Source organism: Lithobates pipiens, unplaced genomic scaffold (genome assembly GCF_037356315.1).
Source record: "Lithobates pipiens isolate NorthernLeopardFrog02 unplaced genomic scaffold, aLitPip1_a1.2 Scaffold_28, whole genome shotgun sequence".
Taxonomy (NCBI): Eukaryota; Metazoa; Chordata; class Amphibia; order Anura; family Ranidae; genus Lithobates; species Lithobates pipiens.
In genome coordinates, this window is record NW_027507789.1 from 44,233,304 (window position 1) to 44,254,467 (window position 21,164).

Sequence of the window (21,164 nt, forward strand, 5' to 3'; positions counted from 1 at the left end):
CACAGAAGCCTACATGGAGCTTAAAGTCAAAAACTGGCCTCCTTTGCAACAGTAACTTTTGGTAATATCCCTAGGACTAAGGGGACCCAAGGTCGGGGAGGCAGATCTTCCCACACAGCAGTCAGTTTGTTTTCCGAAGGAAGCTCCACCTTTTCTCACTATAAAGTTGCCCTTGAGCTCCAATCAATGATTTTCATAGGCTTGAGGAAGGAGGAAGTACTTTTTCACTCTCCTCTTCCCCAATGATCAGACGCAACATAGCAATTCAATAGTAAGTCAAAGTGAAGGGCTGTAGCAGGGACAATTGTGAACACCGTCACCAGCTGCACAGGTACCAGATTTTTTTTTATGAATGAGCCAGCATCCCAAATTACAAGACCAAAGGACCAGAGAGTAGATGCTGATCTTGGATGATGCTCGAACCAATATGTCTCCATTCTTCTGATGAGACAAGCAGATATAAGAATTGTCAGGGAAAGTACTGTGATCTCTGTGATTGGTAATAAAAAAAACCTGGATGTGTTCATTTTGCAAATTACTTAGCAGGCTACCTTTTTTTTTTACATTTTAATTTTACAAGCATTAAATGAAATTAGACAACTTGATGCACAGTGGAACAGAGCTTCCAAACACAAACAACCTATATAATAGCCCTCGCTGTAAATACTCATGAGGAAAAACATAAAGGAACAACCCCAATATGGTAAATAAGGCTTGTAGGTTTATCTCAGCAAGTGCCCACAGAGAAACCTAGTCCTGGGCTCTAATAAAACCCCAGAAGAAATTGGAAGATTATGAAATAAAATGGAGGAACAATAGAGAGGGAAGAAAATCAGACGGAGAGCAGGGAGCAAGGTTTATTCTCTCCTAAGCAAGGTCCACTTTGCATTAAACTTGTTTCCAGGCTTACCTAAACTAAATCTCAATTTGCCTAATTGAGCTCTAGCAAAAGAGAAGAGAGGGTTTATGAACAACACTTGACTTGATATAATAAGGTTGGCACTGAGGGAGCAACAGAATATTATATAGAGTTGGACAAACCTTAGCAATAGTGCATAAAACATATTTCAGTTTTTCAGAAAATGGTCACATCTTCCATGGCAGTGTAAATATAGCTAAATCTTAAAGTGGTTGTAAACCCTTACAACACACTTTGACCTACAGGTAAGCCTAGATTAAGGCTTACCTGTAGGTCCAAGAAATATCTTCTAAACCTATACGGTTTAGGAGATATTTGCCCGAAGACAGGCACTGCTGTCTACAGCGCATGCGCCGTAGACAGCGGCGCGCAGGCGCACTGAGCACGGCATTCTCAGCGACGGAGCTGCCGTGCGTGTCGGCTCCCGTGACAGCGGCGGAGCTGTGAGACCCCACCGAAAAGATGGATGTGCCGGACTACAGGGGACAACTGTGACTTCACTGGCTCCTGTGTCAGGTAAGTGACACATAATGGGCTACTATGCGATGCATAGTAGTCCATTATGCTTTGCCTTTGCAGGGAATGAAAGAGGAAGTAAACCCATCAGGGTTTACTTCCTCTTTAAGTCAAAGCTTCTTTCCAGAAGTTTAATACTGTTAAAATGACAGTTTAATACTTACCTTTCAGTTTCTTAAAATCCACATGGCACTACTCCTTGCAGGTTTTTCTCTTGGCGATGTGACGTTCATGCATCCCCATCCTTATGTGATGACATGGGACCCTCATGGATTAGTCCAGCCTTTCTCAACATTTTTACTCTAGAGAAACCCTTAAAATTATTTTCAGGGCTTGAAGAACCCCTGCTAAAATGAACTAATCTTGGGTCACTGGGAAAACACCCCTTACATTGATAACAAGATCATTGGTAGCATGTTGCTGCCTCTGCTGAAGGACGTTAGACTCAGAACTGTGCATGCACCTTCAGAGAGAAGATCAATCAGCCACAGCTCAAAAGACCTCTAGCAACCTCTGTAGGAACCTTGGCTGAAAATGGCTGTTTGACCTCCTATCTGTCAAGAGACCAGTCAGTATCACAGCTCAAGGAACCTCTAGTGATTTCTCTGAAGAAACACTGGTTGAAAATGGTTGGTTGACCTCCCATCTAACATAAGACCTCAAACTGTGCAGGCACCATCAGGTAGGAGCTCAGTCAGCCACAGCTTAAAATATCCCAAACAACCTCTGGAGGAACCCTGGTTGAGAATGGTTGGTTGATCTCCTATCTGACATTACATCCAGAACTGTACCGCCACCATCAGATAGGAGGTCAGCCAGTGCCACGGCTCAAGGAACCCCTAGCAACCTCTGAGGGAACCCTAGGGTTATATGGTCCCTGGTTGAGAATAGCTGATTTAGTCAACTGATGTAGGCTGAGTGTACAGGTGTTAATGTGTCAACCTGTAATCCTTATCAGAGGCCAAGGCTGACATTACTGCTCCTCCATAATTTTTAAAAAAGGCAAGAGGTTATAAGACCACATAGGCAGTTGCTGCGACTGTAACTAATGTGACTAAACCTACAAGATTATGGAGCTTCTATGGACTATCTCGGTACTTCTCCATAGATGTACAATATGAGTGACTTGTCACCCTAGGGCAGAAGGCATGTTATTGGTAGGATCACCAGGGGAAAATAAAAGAAAAAAGCCTGGAACTGGTAAGCTGCTGTACATAGAATGTTTGTTTGTTTTTGTGTTTATAGACTCTTTAATTACTACTATGGGTAGTTTACATTTACTACCAAGGACCAACCATCGCCTACTGCCTTCCCTGCCTTGGCCAAGAGGAGCAGGACACTCAGTCCTCCCAGACACCTGAACCAAACCATTTTGGGAAATCCTGACCATCTCAATGAAAATTGGAAAATTTCGGAAGTATGGAGCTGTATCATTTTATGCCACTGTTACATTTAGGTCTTTAAACAAAGACATTTGTAATATAGGTTATCTAGCCCTTTAACGGGCTGAATTGGTAATTTGTAGGTACCATTTTTAATTGTCGCTTGGGATTTGTCCAGCCCTGCAGTATATGGTGCATGTGTAGTGATGCAAGATAATTCAATCTTCTAAAACATCTCACTAATTGCCTTGTAAAAGCCTGAAGAGTATGACATGTTTATTTCAATTTACAGTTATCTCTTGGTAAACAAAGAAAGCAGCCATGCATGTAACATGCAGTATACTGGAAGTGACATCTCTCCAAGATCTAGTTCTGTTACAGTGATGGCTGAATATATAAATACATAAAAGGGACTGGATTACAGCATGACATAGTTTTAGGAAGACGTGTCTGCTGTCATTTATTCTTTATTCAAGCTCTATTAAACACTGTTTTTATATAAAATGTCCATGTAACATAAACATGTACGTATATTCTGAAGTTAAATAATAATTACTTTTTAACCTCTTGCCGCTACATAATGCAAATGTGTGATGGCATAGAGGTTGGGCATTAAAGCCCACATGCCACTCATATGCGTCTATGGGCGGCAAAGATTTCTGTGCAGTGAGTGTGCTCATTGTGTGCACCCAGCACTGTGAGTGAGCAGTCAATGATTGCTCTCAGTCCATACTAATCATTGGGAGTCAGCGGGACTGGCTCCCGGTCATGTGACCACTGTGAGAGCCAATCACAGTGGTCACATGATTAGCTGATCCTTTCTGCCCTTCAGATGAAGAAACACTATTTAAGAAACACTGGGGCTAGGAAGAAAAGGGTTAAGATGCCAATGCTTATACCTGCTATGTATAATTCAAATGCCTCTATATGGTATGCATAATTTAAAGTGCAACTATATAAAAAAAATGAATTTTATGATGCAGTTTTCAGTAGCATTAACTCAGGAGTTTCTTTTATTTGTTGTTCAACAAAGTTTATTGATAAAGTATGACATCATTGTGATCATATAACAAGTATCCCAAATTTCCAAGTACCAAGGTACAATATGAGTGTTTGTTTTTTATCAGTCCATCCCATAACATAATTTGTTTACCTATTGATCTTGCCACTACGTTTCCACTTCCTGAAACAGTTAACAGCGAGGTTCATGCTGCAGTGAAGTCTTGCAGCAGTATTGTCAAACTAGTCTTAGTAATAGTTTAAGATGGACTTTAAAGCTCAACCCTGGGCTCAGGATGCCACACAACCCCCATGTGTGCCCTCGACCCCCACATCACAGGTCCCCATTGGAGCATCCCTGTACCCCTTACACTTTGTATGTATTCCTTATTTTTTGGGAGGGTTGAGCACTCACTGCACCTAACTTTACCTAGAATTTACTCATAATGTGCCTAGCTGTCAATCTCAATCATTATGAGCCCATTCTGCATCTGTATACTATATGGCTATAAACCTCTGTCCATTCATTACAATTTGTATCTATTATTACCAGTCAGTTTCTGTGAGGCCATTAAAGACATTACAGGGTGGTTGGATGTGCATGCATGACCCAATAACCCTCACAATAGCTTTGAAGATTTGGAAGACTGCCTTTGCCAGGCTAGCAGTCAATGAATAGAGGAGACAAGAGGAGGTATGTAGCCGCTAAACATGGAGGAGGGTAGAGATGGATACAAATGACCCTGCCACCCTGGGGCTACCTACACCCATGCTGTAAAAGAGCATGCTCTATACTTATCTTTCTGGTGGCCCGTGTGCTGAAATAACAGTCTATGCTGCTCCCTGGCCTTGGCAGGTATTTGACTCTTCAGGTGAGTATATGTTACCCCTGCCGCATGCTGTGGTTGCCCTTGCCAGCTGATATGTCCAGTTGTGATGTTGGAGTCAATGGGAGGAACCACAGTGTGAAGCAGGAGAGCAGGTATTCTACACACACAAAAGTGTGGAATACATGCAACAGCTGGGGTGCGGAAAAAAAGATGACGTTTTAACACATGGGCTGCCAAAAAAACAAAAATAAAGTATAGAGCATTTTACAACCTGGGCAATATGTATAGGTGACTCTCTTGTGACAGAGTTACTTTAAAGCCTTACTCAAGGTAGCAACAGAGAAGCTTTCCCATATGCATTGCTTTTCCTGGCATGGGTTGCCACATCCGGGACCAACTGTCTACAAGTGCATCGGCACTTTTAAAGCGATAGAAAGATGAACAACGTTGACCATGCTTCTGGTTTACTGCAGAAGCATGCAAATTGTAACTATGCCCCCAGGACATCCACTGGGCCCTGGGATGCTGCCTAGGTAGCCTTGCAAATGATCGGGCTATGGTGTCCTGTTTTGATGGTCTTTGGAACTGAGTCAATGGTCATATTTATTGAGATCATTCAGAATTTATTGATAGGTACCCTTGACCTGCTTGAATTTGAACAACTTCAAGCTGCTTTTGTATTTCAATGGACTTGTATATGGATGGAGTAAACAAGAGAAATTGGAATGGGTTTTCTAACACCCCCCCCCCCCCACTTAAAGTCACACCACACCTTAGGGATGCCACCATAGATATTTGGTGGTACTGTAGGAAATAATCAGTTGTCAATGTATCAGGGCATTACAACTTATTTTGAAATCCAATGACCTTTATAAGTGCATTTGGCCTACAGTCTTATTCTTTAACATGGTCACTTGACTCCTATGTAGATCCTGATAGCTTTATAATTTACAGAAGGAGGTACATAACCTCAGTCCTAAATAACCAATATACTCTATAACAGGGGTCTCTAAACTATGGCCCATGGGGCACATCTGGCTCACTGCAAGATTTTTTCCAGCTCACAGCAACCATATTGTTAGACAGTTGGCACATGCAGTTGTGTCCACAATCTTTTCTATATGACCAGAAAGGTTTCAGCCTAGCAAACCCTCATTTTTAGTCACCTGGGCCTTATATTTTAAGACCTTCACTCATAATTATTCAATGTAACCTCACCCCTGTAGATAAAACCAATCAGGTTTCTGCACGTTGACTTCTAAGTCATAAAATGATCACGGGGGAAGAAGTAGCATCGTATTTGCATATGTGTGAACAAATCACAGCGGACTGAGTTTTTTCCGCAACAAATCAGGCAAGGACAGTGTGCCATGCGTCGCATGCCCTCACCCTATAAGCGGCTTGTGTCGGTCCCTGCTTCTTGTATCATCCCTATGAGTAACTATCATCTTTGCACAAATCCTAATTATTTTGTTTTGTAATACGTTTTTTTTCCCCAGTGTGTTTTTTTTTTTTAATGAAAACCAAAGAAAATGTATAAGCTATTGCACTGACTAGACTCCAACTGTCATTTAACGCGGCAAATGGGAGGGCCAGGAGAGTAGTAGGGAACACCAGGTGAAGTGGATGCAGTTTCCTATGGTTTGATAAAGGGGCGGTTGTCCTGAAACATGTAGCCACACCCACTCCACTTCCTGTCACCCAGCTGAGAAAAATGCTGATTGGAGCAATAGCCATCTTGCTACACCCAGAAGCTGCTGCAGCCTATGTTCCAACCTGAAGCCTGGCAGGTGTTCTTCCACCAAGATCTCTGCTTCAGCCAGCTGCTTGTCTGCTGAGCTATGCAGCTTCACGGTCATCCTATGGAGGTCTATATGGGTTTATGTCAAGCCTTGATCAACTTTGATCTTGATCTTGATAAACTTGATCAACCTGAAGCTTGACAGGTGTACTTCCACCAAGATCTCTACTTCAGCCAGCTGCTTGTCTACTGATCTATGCAGCTTTATGGTCATCCAATGGAGGTCTATATGGGTTTATGTCAAGCCTTGATCAACTTTGATCATGAACTTGATCAACTTGATCAACCTGATTCCTGACAGGTGTACTTCCACCAAGATCTCTACTTCAGCCAGCTGCTTGTCTGCTGAGCTATGGAGCTTCACGGTCATCCTATGGAGGTCTATATGGGCTTATGTCAAGCCGTGATCAACTTTGATCATAAACTTGATCAACTTGATCAACCTGAAGCCTGACAGGTGTACTTCCACCAAGATCTCTACTTCAGCCAGCTTCTTGTCTGCTGAGCTATGCAGCTTCACGGTCATCCTATGGAGGTCTATATGGGTTTATGTCAAGTCTTGATCAACTTTGATCATGAACTTGATCAACTTGATTCAACCTTAAGCCTGACAGTTGTACTTCCACCAAGATCTCTACTTCAGCCAGCTGCTTGTCTGCTGAGTTATGCAGCTTCACGGTCAACCTTCAACTAGTGAGTGCGTTTTTATTGTCTTTTATGCTTTTTAATAAATTGTTACACCTCTTCTGTTTGTTTTATATATGCATACATTTTTAGTTATTGTCACATTGTAAGTCATATGTAATCAATTGATTACAAAAAGATACAAGTAAAAACATTTTTTTAAATTTATTTTAAACAGCTTTTTTCAGCGTGCGAATATTTGTAAAATGTACAGTGTGGCCCTCGTACTGAACAGTTTGATGACCTCCACTCTATAATAATAGTAATCACATATAGCTCACATGCCTGTCATTGTTCTGATCTTTTGACATCCCTACACATGGCGCCCGCTAACCTTGGCGCGTAGTAACCTTGCCGTGACCGCGCTCTGCTCTCGGGAGAAATATAAGCTGTTACAATGAGCAATTTATTAAAACAGAAGGGAAGGCAAATGATTAGATTTTGGGCTCAGTCTGCATGTGTCAGTCATCAATTAAGCATAAAAAACACTCAGTGAACTGATGGCTTGTTAAATGAAAATCATTTCCTGACAAGAGGCAAAGCTTTTAGAAATGTATTATTAAATCATGCAATTATGGTATTTCAACTGATGAATGAGAGACATTGATCTGTGCAATGTCTGGCTGCATTGGATCTGCAATGTAAGAGGAGGAGTGATACACACAATGTAAAACAACATACCGTATAAGTGCATGTGTGTGGCTGTATCATTGCTTGCTAAAACTAAAATAGCTTCTGGCTTGTATAGAAATGCATAAAGCGGATTGATAAAAGGCGATTTAAGAGCTGCGATATGAAATCATTTTAATGTAAGAGCTCTGGAAAGTTGGAATAGGCTTCCATAGGAACATGCTTTAGCAGACTCATCACCATTGTTTAACAAAAACAAAAGTTGGAACAAAATATAAAGGGCTACTAGCATAAAAAAAAGAAAAAAAAAAGCATAAAAGCGTCTTTATTAAAGACCAAGTTTAAATAAAAAAAATACATGCCAGGTGCATCCAACAAAAGTCTTACAATTTGTTCTTTTTAGGAGGAAGCCCCAGACTATGAGGGAGATTTACTAAAACGTGAGTATGCAAAATCTGGTGCAGCTCTGCATAGTAACCAACAAGTTGAAGTTTGAAGCTAATTGGCTGCCATACACATCTGTATCAGATTCTGAGTGCTCCAGTTGTAGTAAATAACCCCCTATGAGTAGTAAGGCCTGTCCTCTGCCAGAATTATGTGCAAAAGAACCCCTGTTCTCTGTGTGGAAGCAGTGGTCTCCCTGCAGAGGTCTGACTCAATTAGCAGGCTTAGTATAATATAATAAAGCTCACTACACACATTACATTCTGATTGTACAATATACTTTAGATCTACCAGCAAATAGTGCAACAGCCCAGCCAAATTCTACCAACAAGTATATAGTGCAGGCTGCTGCATTGAGATCCATACAGGGGATCAGTTGCAGTAATTTCTCCCCCCCCCCAACACACTGATCACCCTCCCTGTGCATCATAGGTTACCTCCTGCTGCCCAGGCCCCTGGGTGTGCCCCCACCCCCACAGTGCTGCCAGCTTCCCATCGGCAGCTGCAAGCACACAATAGGATCCTTCAGAATGGCAATTGGGGAAAGGGTCTGGTATGTATGTCACATTTACCAGCCCCTTCCTTTCCTGAATGAATACAATGAATGATCGGTGCTGATCACTCACTGTGTTCATTCATATCTGAAGCATAGTAAACTTTATTTGGGGGGGTGGCTGACAGGTTGGCTGTATGGTGCCCCGTGCCAGCAGCCCTGGTTGATTGTACAGAGATAGTACATTCAGATTGTAATGCATATGGTGAGCCAAAGCAGGGTGTGTGTCAAACCTCAGCAGAGACATCACTGCATAATCCTGGCATGGGACAGGCTTTTCTACTCAGGCTGTGGCTGCTTTCTAAAGAGAACAAACTGTTGCAATGGGCTGGAATGTATTTAGCTGACTTAAACTGAAATATAAAACGGGACTAAACCCATCAATTAAACTGTTTCCTGAAACAGTTAAATTTAAAGCATGCTGTGAATGATAACCTTCACAGTTGTTTGTGTTCTTAACCAAACACTGAAATAACTGGTGTCATAATTGGCTACATGTGCAGCATTATGGCAACTGCAGATCAAACAGAGGCTGAGATGGCAGCTACCTTGACTGTTAAGGATAGAGCGCTTTAGTTCCGATTTAAGGGGCTCTAAAGGCTTGGCGTTTTTTTGTTAACTTAATGCATTCTCTGCATTAGGGTAAAAAAACCTTCTGTCATTAAGACCTCCCCCCCCTTATACTTACCTGAGCCTGAACTCGATCCAGGATTGTGCCTGAGAACTGCAGCTCTCTCCCTCCTGACAGGACAAAGAAGCAGCAGCAGCAGCAGCCAATGGCTCAATAAAATCCTTCTGAAAAGAGTGAGCTGTCTGTGTCTATGGATGCAGGCAGCATGACTCAGGATCAAGCCCGCATGAGTGCCCTAAAGGAAGCAGCTTGCTATGAGACACTCACCAAAGAGGAGTAGACAGGAGTGCCTGCAGAGACCCTAGAAGAGGAGGATTGGGGCTGCTCTGTGCAAAACCATTGCACAGGGCTAGTAAGTATAACATGTTTATTATTAAAAAAAATATATAGATAAGCTTTGAAATCACTTTAAGTTGTGCTTGAAAGAAGATAATTGCCATGTCTGGTCTGACCTTGGTTGCTGCTAATTTTGGGAGTTTCTTTGTGTGCAGGAGAGCAATTTTTGACTGATAATTGTGGACTCTGCATGTCGAATGTCTAATGTGCAGCGAATGTGTGTATGAACCAGCAAGTGGGATGGAGCAGGGCAGGTCTTCCATAAGAATTCCGAGTAAAATACTGATTAAATCAGCCATTCACCACTTGAGAGCAATACATTTTAAAAGCAACTGAGGCCACTAAATGTACCATTGGCTGGTACCGTTTCCCCAAAAATAAGACCTAGCGTGATTGTCGGTGATGGCTGCAATATAAGCCCTACCTCCCAAATGAGCCCTACCCTGTTTTCCTGAAAATAAGCCCTACCCTGAAAACAAGACCTTTAACTAGTACTTATTTGGGGGGGTAGGGCTTATATTGCAGCCATCACCGACAATCACGCTAGGTCTTATTTTCGGGGAAACAGGGTAGTAATTAAAGCAATGTTATTGCGATCTGAACTTTTTACTAGAATGGAAGATCCAGATGTTTGACAAGCAATGGAAAAAACACTTCATCAGGAAAACGTGTTGTTCAATCTGGCTGTTAAATGAGCTTTAGAAATGTGGTAAATCTTCTCACAAGCATTGACCTGCCAATGACTGGTGAATTGAACATTTGTCACTATAGCCATTAGAGGTACCAAGCAATTTGTCTCCGTTTAAGTAAATTGTAGTACATTTTATTAGGATTTTTTGCCTTCCCTGGATTAGCTAGGGGGTTAGGGCCCCTGATCCTTATAGACATATCTTCTTTCAACCTGAGTAATGTTTTCAGGCTTGTTCAATAAGGGAACAGCTATAAAAAAAATGCTTATTTTATTGATCAATTATCTAAAATCCTATTGGTTGCTGTTGGGTACTTTCCTTTGCATTTTTGAGTTCTCTTTGCAAGGTTTAAGAAGCTTGTACAAAATTGAACACCAGTGGCGGCCCTTACATTAGGGGCGCCCAGGCGCCGCCCCTCTCTAACGTCACCCCCCTATATGCATAATGGATAGATTCATGCCCATTGCCGCCGCGGCCACCCCCTATTCATGTTTCTCCTTTCAGGTCACCGGGTGCATGAATTACAGTGGCAAGGGATTTTTGTAAAGCACCTGATTAGAGCCAGAGGCTCTAATAGGCTTCAAAATCGGGTGGGCTCAGGTCGCAGAGCTTGCGACCTGGAGCCAGGGCCATCTTTAATATTGATTGGACCCTGGGCAACAATTTTCTTGGGCCCCCCCATGCAATTTTTCTCTCCACCTTCTCTGAGACATACAATAAATAGCAGCTAGACTTAAAATCAGTTTACTGTATCAGATCAGGCAGCAATTGCGATTGGTTGCTAGAGGTTACAGCACACATTACGGCTCACTGATTAGTTGCTAGAGGTTACAGCAAATGATTTCTGCTTGGTAATTGGTTGCTAGAGATTACTGTTAAGTAATACTGCTCACTGATTGGTTTCTAGAGCTTACAGCACATCATCTCCTCACTGCAGGGGAGCATGATACACATATGAATGCCACCTTTATTTACATATCAATGCTGCCAGCCGCATCTATTTACATAGTAATGCTGCCAATATTTACATATGAATGCCGGTTATTTACATGTAAACACAGGATCTGCAGGTGAGTCATCTGTACACAACAATAAGGCAGAGCTGGGCAGCATTAGTACCAGCACTTCACACTGAGATATCAGGCCACAGTACAGGACTAAAACTTCAAGGGACAAGGGAATTTACACTGGGATAGTTGGTAAGTATGAGGCAGCTGCTTTGGGCCCCACAACAATGACAGGGCCCAGGGCAGCTGCCCCTTTTGCCCTGCCTTAAAGACGGCCCTGCCTGGAGCCTACCTAGATGTGTTACAACAGCGAATGGATATTCGCTGCTGAAACACTGATCCTCAATCCGGCCAATCAGAAGTGGGTGTGTGACCCGTTTTCCAATTGGCCGAAAAGAGAAGACTCCAGATTGGTCGCAGAGGCGGAGGGAGGAAATGGAAGCCGCCGCTGTGGAGAGCAGGAGAGCGGGAGGCCATAGAAACAGGGGAAGCTGCCGGTGATGGAGAGCAGGAGAGTGGGTGGTCGCCGCTGCCACCGAGCAGGGGGAAGTCGCCTGTGATGGGGTAAGTGCTACCGACCAACCCAGCGACAGGGGGGATTGGAGGGGTGGCATACTGTTCGCCACTTCCTCCAAAAAAATTTCCACCACCCGCCACTGTTGAACACCTACAGTACAACAGAATTCAACACAGAGCCACAAAAGACTTAAGGCAGTAGTGACATCATTGCAGCTTGGCCATTCAGGCTACCTGGGTGCTCACAAACCAGGAAGGAAGGCCGGGTAAAGATTGAAGCCCTGTGAGCAGTGACAGCGCACAGCTGGAGGGCTTCATTATAAGGTAAGTATTTTATAATGTGCTAGTATGCGACACATGCTAGCACATTATGCCATTGCCTTGCAGGGGATATTTTTGTCTTCCTAAATGATGTGGTTTACTACCGTTCTAACAGAATGCTATAAGTGTCAAGGACGCAGGGCAAACTATTTAAACCAGTGGCTGTCAACTTATGAGCAAATGCAGCCCTTGATATCACCAAATCAACCGCCCATAATTAGTTTATATAATGCTTGAGAGTACTGTCAGAAACTGCAGGCCTAATAGAGGAAATGAGGAGCAGAAAGTTTGCACGTGCTACGTTTTTGACTGGGGATATGCTGTAGAAGAATATGAAAGTGGGAACATGTTCCATGAAGCTAGTAGAGATCCCATTACACATGTGGCCCTCAAGCCACAAGTTGGGCACCAGGGAGCTTTATTCTTATGTATGCTTTGGTAGTGGATCTCCTTATGTAAAAAATGTGATCCTGGAGCAGTTCACTTGGTAATGAAATCCTGTACTAAATAAATCTGGAGGCAGGCTCTTAGTTCTCAGTTATCTCTAATCTGACCCAAACTAAACCTTAAAGTAGAACTATAAGCAAAACTTTTTTATTTTTCATTTTAGATAGAATACGGAAGAGTTATAACCCCTGTCAGATTTTATGAGAAGAAAGCCCTGGAAATTCATGGAATTCCTTGGGTTCCCCCAGGTCACCAGAACTAGTGTCCTCGTTGGAAGAGTCCCCCTCTATTACTTTTCTGGGGACAACCCAAACGGTAAACAGGACAAATAGAGAGGGTGAGTCTCCCTAATGGGGGGCACAGAGAGCAATAAAAACACGATCGCCGGGAGACCGGTGGACATCGAGTCTACGGGTTCCACGGGCGCGGTCACACTGTACGCGGTGGGTGCATGAGCACACCGGCTAACGGGGGACGTACAGGAATGCCCATTTGCCCACCACTGCCATTGTGCCGACGTATATCGGCGTGCAGCGGTCGGCAAGTGGTTAAACTAAACTAAACTAAAGTCCAACCTCAGGAATTAGAAAAAAAATCTACTTCTATAGGAGAAGTATGGCTACAGCTCTTTGGCCCTATTTCTCTGTAGGTCACAGGAGTGTACTTAGTTCTGCACTCCTTTGACCCAGATTGAACCGTCAGTGGGCTAAAGTCTGCTGCCGTCTGACATCATTCAGCCCACAGCTCCCAACTGTCCCTGATTTTGAAGGACTGTCCCTGATTTGGAACAAAGTCCCACTGTCTGTCTTTCCTCCTCATTTGCAATTTCTAAATTGCTGCATTTGTAAATGTCAAAGGTTTAACCAATCATCTTTTTTGTATAATTCTCCTTTGACAAGGGGTGTGTCCTATGCCTACATACTTTTTTTTGCTCCTCATTTCCATCTCAAAAAAGTTGAGAGGTGTGACTCAGCCAGTCCAGGCTCTGGAGGAATCCCAACCTTATTGCTGGAATCTACCTAGATGCCTGAGTGGCAGCTAGCTTGGACTGTCAGCATGCCACGGAGAGCCTGAGCCAGCCACTCTCAACCCCTCCACAGCCTGGCACTCCATTGAGCACTGGAGGGGCATAGCAGAGATCCGATGACTGACAGTCTCCATCTCTCTCCGTAAACTGAGCGATGAACAGTCTTTGATCACTCAGTTCTCAGTGTAGAGCCGGCAGGGGATAGATGCAGCATCAGACTGATGCTATATCCACCTAGGTGAGTATGTATTTATTTATTTTTTAAAAATCCCACATTTCTTTTTTAAAGACTAAGATTTTACATGCCTCTCTTTCAAGGATCCTCTGTCCAGTCTGAAGATGTCATGGGTCTCTTATCTCATGGCACAGCGTTTAATGATGTATCAACATCATGCAGTGCAGTCAAATTCTAAGCCTAGGCGGCATAATGACTCCTCAGGGGTTGGGTCCATGGCATTCTCGTTATACTGAATCTCGAATCATGTCGAATTAATTTTTTATATGCGATATAATTTCGTTCATATTCGTTGAAATTCTATATTTATGTATTGTATGTATATATATATTCGTGATAATGATTCATAGTTTGGAAAGTTGTTTGTTTATTGAATTTTTTAACACACACAATGACAATATTCTACTCCTTGGCTCAAATACAATACAACACTCTAAGCCCTTGTACACACGGTTGGAGATTCCGACAACCAAATCCGTCGGATTTTGTCTGACGGATCTTGTCTGAAACTGCTGCATACACACGGTCGGACAAAGTTGTCGGAAAATGTGATCTTTCAGAACGTGATGACGTAATTTCGTTAAGATGGGACTACGTTCAGGCTAGTAGCCAATAGCTTTGATGTAGGAATTTGATCTGAGCATACGTGGCACTTTGTCCGATCGGAATTCTCTACACATGATCGGAGTATGTCCGATCGGAGCATTTTGTTGGAAAATATTTCCGGCAAGTTGGAAAATTTGGTCCGACGGATATTCTGACGGAAACAATCCGATGCAGACCACACACAGTCGGAATATCCGACAAAACGCTCCGATCGGACACATTCCGTTGGAATCTCCGATCGTGTGTACAACGGCTAACTCAGTTCTCAGGAATGCACTTTGCCAGTAATCCAACCTCCAGCACAAAATTAATCAGCTGATTGGACTGTAAGATGATTAATTTTGTGCTGGAGTTTGGATTACTGGCAAAGTGCATTCCCGAGAGTGTTGTATTGTAAGATGCAAAATTCGGCCGAATTTCAATTTGTTATGAAACAAATTGCACAAGCCTAATGTCTACTAGACTCTGGTTTGAACAGATTTAAGCGAGTTATTCCTAAGAATTGCAGGCCTACAATATAAAACGCCAAATTTCCATGCAAAATAATTGTACCGCTTTCAGCACCTAAAATCAGAAATAATCATACCGCCAGGGAGGTTAAACAGTCAACCTACTTTTCAAATACAAAGCAATTTAGCAAAGAATATACTTTTTACCTTTGCAAAGTTTTTCCGTTGCTTTGCAGTTTCTGCTCTTGCGGTTTCCTTATCTGTCTCACTAATCAGTTAGCGGGCTATAGCTCAGGAAGGAGAGCGTCAGTGTGATGAGGACAGATGTCTGTGCTGGGAGGTGGGAATGGGTGAATTCAGTGTCTAACCGCAACCTATCACAAGTGCACTGAACGTGAGATGTAGAGAATGATTTTTAGCTGAAATTCGAAATGAGCCTTTCTACACACATAACTATGGCCACATAAACGGACCCACGTTGCCCCTTTAATTTCACATTATTTTGCAGCCAAAGGTGCTTTTTAATTTTTATCTTTAATGGGCGAATATATATTTTTTTTAGGCTAGGGTCCTGCTTTAAGATGATTAGTATCCATGTAATAGTTTGGTACATAAGATAAGATCACCTTGGAAGATATATGTACAAAGTACATTAGTGGAGGAAAGATAGATGGCAAAGCACTGCTATAAATGGGACACATTCATCCTAGTTTAGAGTTGTTTTTGTACTATGACTGAGATTGATATTATACCTTGTACTAATTAATATTATTAATTACCCTTATTCGGTAGACACATACAAACATACCACAGCATGTAGCCTCATGATCACTAATGAAATGTTCTCATATGATATATGTATTGGTGTTCTAATGTTTTGTATTCACTGATTAATCAGCTATAGTTTAACTCATTTCAATGCCATGGTTCATTTTGGGGCTTGCAACAGTCCCTGAAAAGCGATATGTGGTGAATCAAGGTGGAGCAGCAAAGGAGCAGCCAAACGCCTTTTTTTTTCCGACAGTTAAAGCAGATTTTGAAGGCAAATACAGCAAACATGAGCCTAGCATTTGGCTCACAGTTGCTGCATGGTCCCGTTCACTTGAATGGATTGTGTTTGGTGGCACTCCTGCTCGCAGAATGCAATGGCGGTATTATTTTTGCTGTGATGTAACTGCCCCTGTGTGTACAGACATGTCTTGTTACCAATAAATGATGTGACCGGTGCAGTGGTGCGTGGTAGGGGAGCTTTAAAAACGCTCGTGGACTACTCTACTTTAATCCAGAACACAGTTATTAATTGGAGGCATCTGGCATTTTAATTTTATGCCCCTGAAAGAAGTTCTAGGTCAGTGATGGCGAACCTGGGCACCCCAGATGTTTTGGAACTACATTTCCCATGATGGTCATGCATTCTGCAGTGTAGGTGAGCATCATGGGAAGTGTAGTTCCAAAACATCTGGGGTACCAAGGTTCACCATCACTGTTCCAGGTTATTTCCGTCCATGGACATCATCATCCCAGTATGCAATTTTTCAACTGGTGATTCCGTTTCTAGCTGGAGGGTTTTGAGTGGCTAAATAGCCACTCGATCACTTCTGTGGGTTCCACCACCCTTCCACCAACGCCTTTCCTGGGCTCTACCGTCCAATTGCGGAGATCTGCAGCCAGTGGTGATGGCTGCACGGAACAGAGAGAGAGGAACTGACGTTGGTCCTCTCTCTCTCTCTGTACCCCTGGAAACCAGGAGCGATGAGTATGTCGTCACTTCTGGCTTGGCCTCTTTGTTTACCTGGCCATTAGTTCGATCTGTGTCTGAACGGCTGCATTGGAGGCCATAGGAGATATTTGTGGGTATAATAGACCCCAGATCTCTCCCTAAAGAGGACCTGTCAAGGCCTATGCTGTTACAAGTGATGTTGTTCATCCCTTGTGATAGCAATAAAGTTAATCCACAAAGAAGTGTAAAAAAAAAGTTTTGTATAAACGAAATAATAATAATAATACATTTTTTTAAAGCACCTCCAGTCCCCCCGTGCTTATGCGCAAATGCAAACAAATACGTTACTCCTGGCCGCATATGTAAATGGTGATTGCACCACACATGTGGGGTATTTTTGCGAACGTCAGAGTGAGAGCAATAATTTTAGCACCAGTCCAAAAATAAAATTGTGCTCTATAAAGGGTTAAACATGCAGCAAGCACACTACAAGAAGGTCTACACACTGCTAAAAGTCCACAATATTCCACAGTGCACTAGCATTCACTAGATCACTATTATTATTTATCAACTTTAAAAAACACTGTGCAAAAACTGTGTGAAAGGGCCGTTGCTAGGTTTTCAAAAGATCTGGGCCTAGAGCCCATAGCAATGGTCAACAACCTTTTTGCAGGCCCGTGGGGTGGGGGCACGCTGGTGGTAAGAAATGTTTTGCGGGCAAAGGCTGGTGTTGGCGTTTCAATCATCATGGCACCATGTTTGATATGGTGTCAGGGTGATTGAGCGCATTGTTTCTATTGTTACATTCTAATATCTAATGAAATGGCTCAACTCACCATAATGCAGAATCAGTGGTAGCCCTGGGCATGTCACTTGCCACATCTCCTGCTACCAGATGCATCATGTCACTTGCCACTGTCGCCTGTCACTAGATGCCGGTTTTTAACTTGCCACCGTCACCTGTCACTAGATGTGGATTGTCACTTGCCACATCACCTGCCACCATTTTCAGATTGCCACGTCACCTGCCACCATTTGCAGATTGTCACTTGCCACGTCACCTACCACCATTTGTAGATTGTCATTTGCCACGTCACTTGCCACCATTTGCAGATTGTCACTTGCCACCATTTGCAGATTGTCACTTACCACATCACCTGCCACCATTTGCAGACTGTCACTTTCCATGCACCTGCCACTAGATGTGGGTTGTAACTTGCCATGCCAGCCAGTGCCACCAAATGTGCATTGTCACTGCATTGGTGGCAGACTGGCAGCACTGGTCCATTTAGTACAGGCAGGAGAGCATAGATGCGGGGCGGGCAGTGAAAGGTGATGTAATCTCTCTGCTCCCCGCCATGCCTACGACATTTAAGAGGCCCGTGCTGTTAGGGCAGAAGAGCGCTGATGTGTGGCAGACAGTGAGAGATGATGTCATCTCTCTGCTCCCCACCACACATCGCTCCCCCATTAAAGTGGCCTGGCCGTGAGGGCGGAAAAGTGGTGACGTGCGGGCGGAGAGAGTTGATGTCATCTGTGCTCATCTGCCCGCTCGTCTCTCTCCTCCACCTCTAATGCTGCCCGCCCACCGCAGCCACAGCCGTGACCCGCTGATTAGGCAGGGATGTAGGAGACTCTGGGCTATGGACTCCAGATTCGGGGCTCAAGCCTCGATAGCCACCTCCTGACGACGCCTATGCTGTATGACATAGAAAATTGCAACACCCATCATTTTATTCTATAGGGTAGTAAGTAATAAGTTCTAAGCAATTTTCTAGCAAAAAAAGTACATTTTCATATGTAAGAGCGAAGTGTCAGAATAGGCTCAGATGTGAAGTGATTAAAATGGACCTTCGTCCTCTTCCACCATTCCCTGCACTCCACCCCTCCTTCCAACTTCTATATGTATTTGATTTTTTTACTTTTTTTTTACACAAAAATGTATTGCCCTGACTTCCCATGCACCTCATTTGCCTTAGGCCCGCTGTGCCTCCCAGGATATGCACGTCACATGAGAGCACATATTGCACCCACTGATGATACTCACGCTGAACATGTTCTGCCACTGGGCTTCGGGATTCTAGCCCAGATCCACGGGACTTATTTCTCCCATGGAATCCGGGACGGTTGGGAGGTATGCAGGCTTGTTCCCTCCCCGATGCAGTCGATCTGAGCCCAGGGTTTGAGAGGTCACTCCTGTGATGGAGGAGGTAAGTAGTAACGATTAGGCCTCACTTAGCAATGTCCTAGCAACCTTCTGGGAGTATTCCCGTCAGACTTTATGAGGTACGTAAATGACCTCCAGCAAGCTGAATTTAGAAGATTTAGATGGCTACCATGCAGAGCTGCACCAGATTTTGCGCTCTCCAGTTTTAGTAAATTAATCCCATAGGCTATCACGGGGGGCATTCATGGGCAAAAAATGGCAATTGCCTGTATAATAATTATTTAGTATACATTTGGGGTTATTTACAAAAGGCAAATCCACTTTGCGCTAGTAAAGTGCAGTCACTTTAAATCTGAGGGGTAGATCTGAAATGAGTGGAAGCTCTGCTGATTTTATCATCCAATCATGTGCAAGCTGTTTTTTATTTTCCTTGCATGTCCCCCTCGGATCTACGGCGACTTTACTTCCAAGTGCACTTACAGTGCAAAGTGGATTTGCCCTTCGTAAATAACCCCCAAAGTGTGCATAAGGCCCTTTAGATGTAAATGAGCATCTAAATGGGAAGTAAATCCTAACTACTGTATATCTTTTTTTTTTAAATGTTCTCTCCCCACCTCCTCCTTTCTATCCTGCCTAACCTATGAAAAAAGATGTGTATACCAATCTATTTTCAATCTGCTCCAGTCCATTCACGTGATCCCACAGCTCTGTGTAAGGCGACATTCACACCTAAGATTTCTGGATCGCAGACGGAATCGTCGCGATTCTGCCCGTGATTCCAGAATCGTGGCAAAACACAGAACGTGTTTGCAATGCTATTGTTTCTTAACCGCTTTACCCCCTTCCTGAGCACTTTTTGCGATTTGGCACTGCGTCGCTTCAACTCACAATTGCGCACCCAAACAAAATTGACATCCTTTTTTTCCGCACAAGTAGAGCTTTCTTTTGGTGGTATTTGATCACCTCTGCGATTTTTATTTTTTGCGCTATAAACAAAAAAGAACAATAATTTTGAAAAAAAAAAAACATTATTTTTTACTTTTTGCTATAATAAATATCCCCCCAAAATATATAAAAAACTAATTTTTTCCTCAGTTTAGGCCAATATGTATTCTTCTACATATTTTTGGTAAGAAAAAAAAATGCAATAAGCATATTTTGATTGGTTTGCGCAAAAGTTATAGCGTCTATAGGGGGATAGTTTTATGGTGTTTTTATTATTCATATTTTTTTAGTAGTAATAGCGTCGATCTGCAATTTTTTATCGTGACTGTGACATTATGGCGGACATATCGGACACTTTTGACACTATTTTTGGGACCTTTGGCATTTTTACAGCGATCAGTGCTATAAAAATGCACTGATTACTGTGTAAATGACACTGGCAGGGAAGGGGTTAAACACTAGGGGGCGATCAAGGGGTTAAGTGTGTCCTAGGGAGTCGCCATTGGGGGCTGTCAAGAGCAGATACCTATTAGGTAGGAGGAGGGGGGAGGGAAGATTTTTAACAATAGATATAGTTAGCAATAGATATAGTTAGGCACTTGCACTTTAAAAAGTAAATATTCAACAGTGCTTGATATATACTGTACCTTTCATACATATCTGAATTTTCATTCATGTATTAATCAACTAAAAATAATGAGAAATTAGTGAACCCAAATACTAAATAGCTGTGCAATGCAACAGTGTCCACACAAAAAAAGCAAAAAATATATATATTTAAAAAAAAAGCGCTTTTGACTCCTCTTGCTATGATGATATCACACAACCACAAAGTGGACCTTGCTTGTTTTTCACACCTTTAACCACTTAATCTCTGGAAAGGTTTTACCCCCTTCCTGACCAGGCAATTTTTTGCGCTGCGTCGCTTTAACTGAAAATTGCGCAGTTGTGTGACGCTGTACCCAAATAAAAATGATGTTCTTTTTTCCCCACAAACAGAGCTTTCTTTTGGTGATATATAATCACCTCTGCGGTTTTTATTTTTTGCGCTATAAACAAAAAAAGACCAACAATTTTGAAAAAAAAACAACAATATTTTGTACTTTCTGCTATAAAACATATCCAATAAAGAAAATTAAAAAAATCTAATTTCTCAATCAATTTAGGGCAATATGTATTCTGATACATAGTTTTGTTAAAAAAAATACCAATAAGCATATATTGATTGGTTTGTTTAAAAGTTATAGTATCTACAAACTATGGGTTTGTTTTATGGGCTTTTTATTTTTTTTATTGTTTTTACTAGTAAT

The 21,164-nt window shown here is 42.6% G+C and overlaps 1 protein-coding gene across 3 annotated transcripts in view; it reads right to left on the minus strand.

Annotated features, from left to right (window-relative positions):
- The window catches only part of RALY (RALY heterogeneous nuclear ribonucleoprotein), a 361,366-nt gene that overhangs the window by 94,285 nt on the left and 245,917 nt on the right, over positions 1 to 21,164 (minus strand). The gene's annotated exons all lie outside the window — the stretch shown is intronic.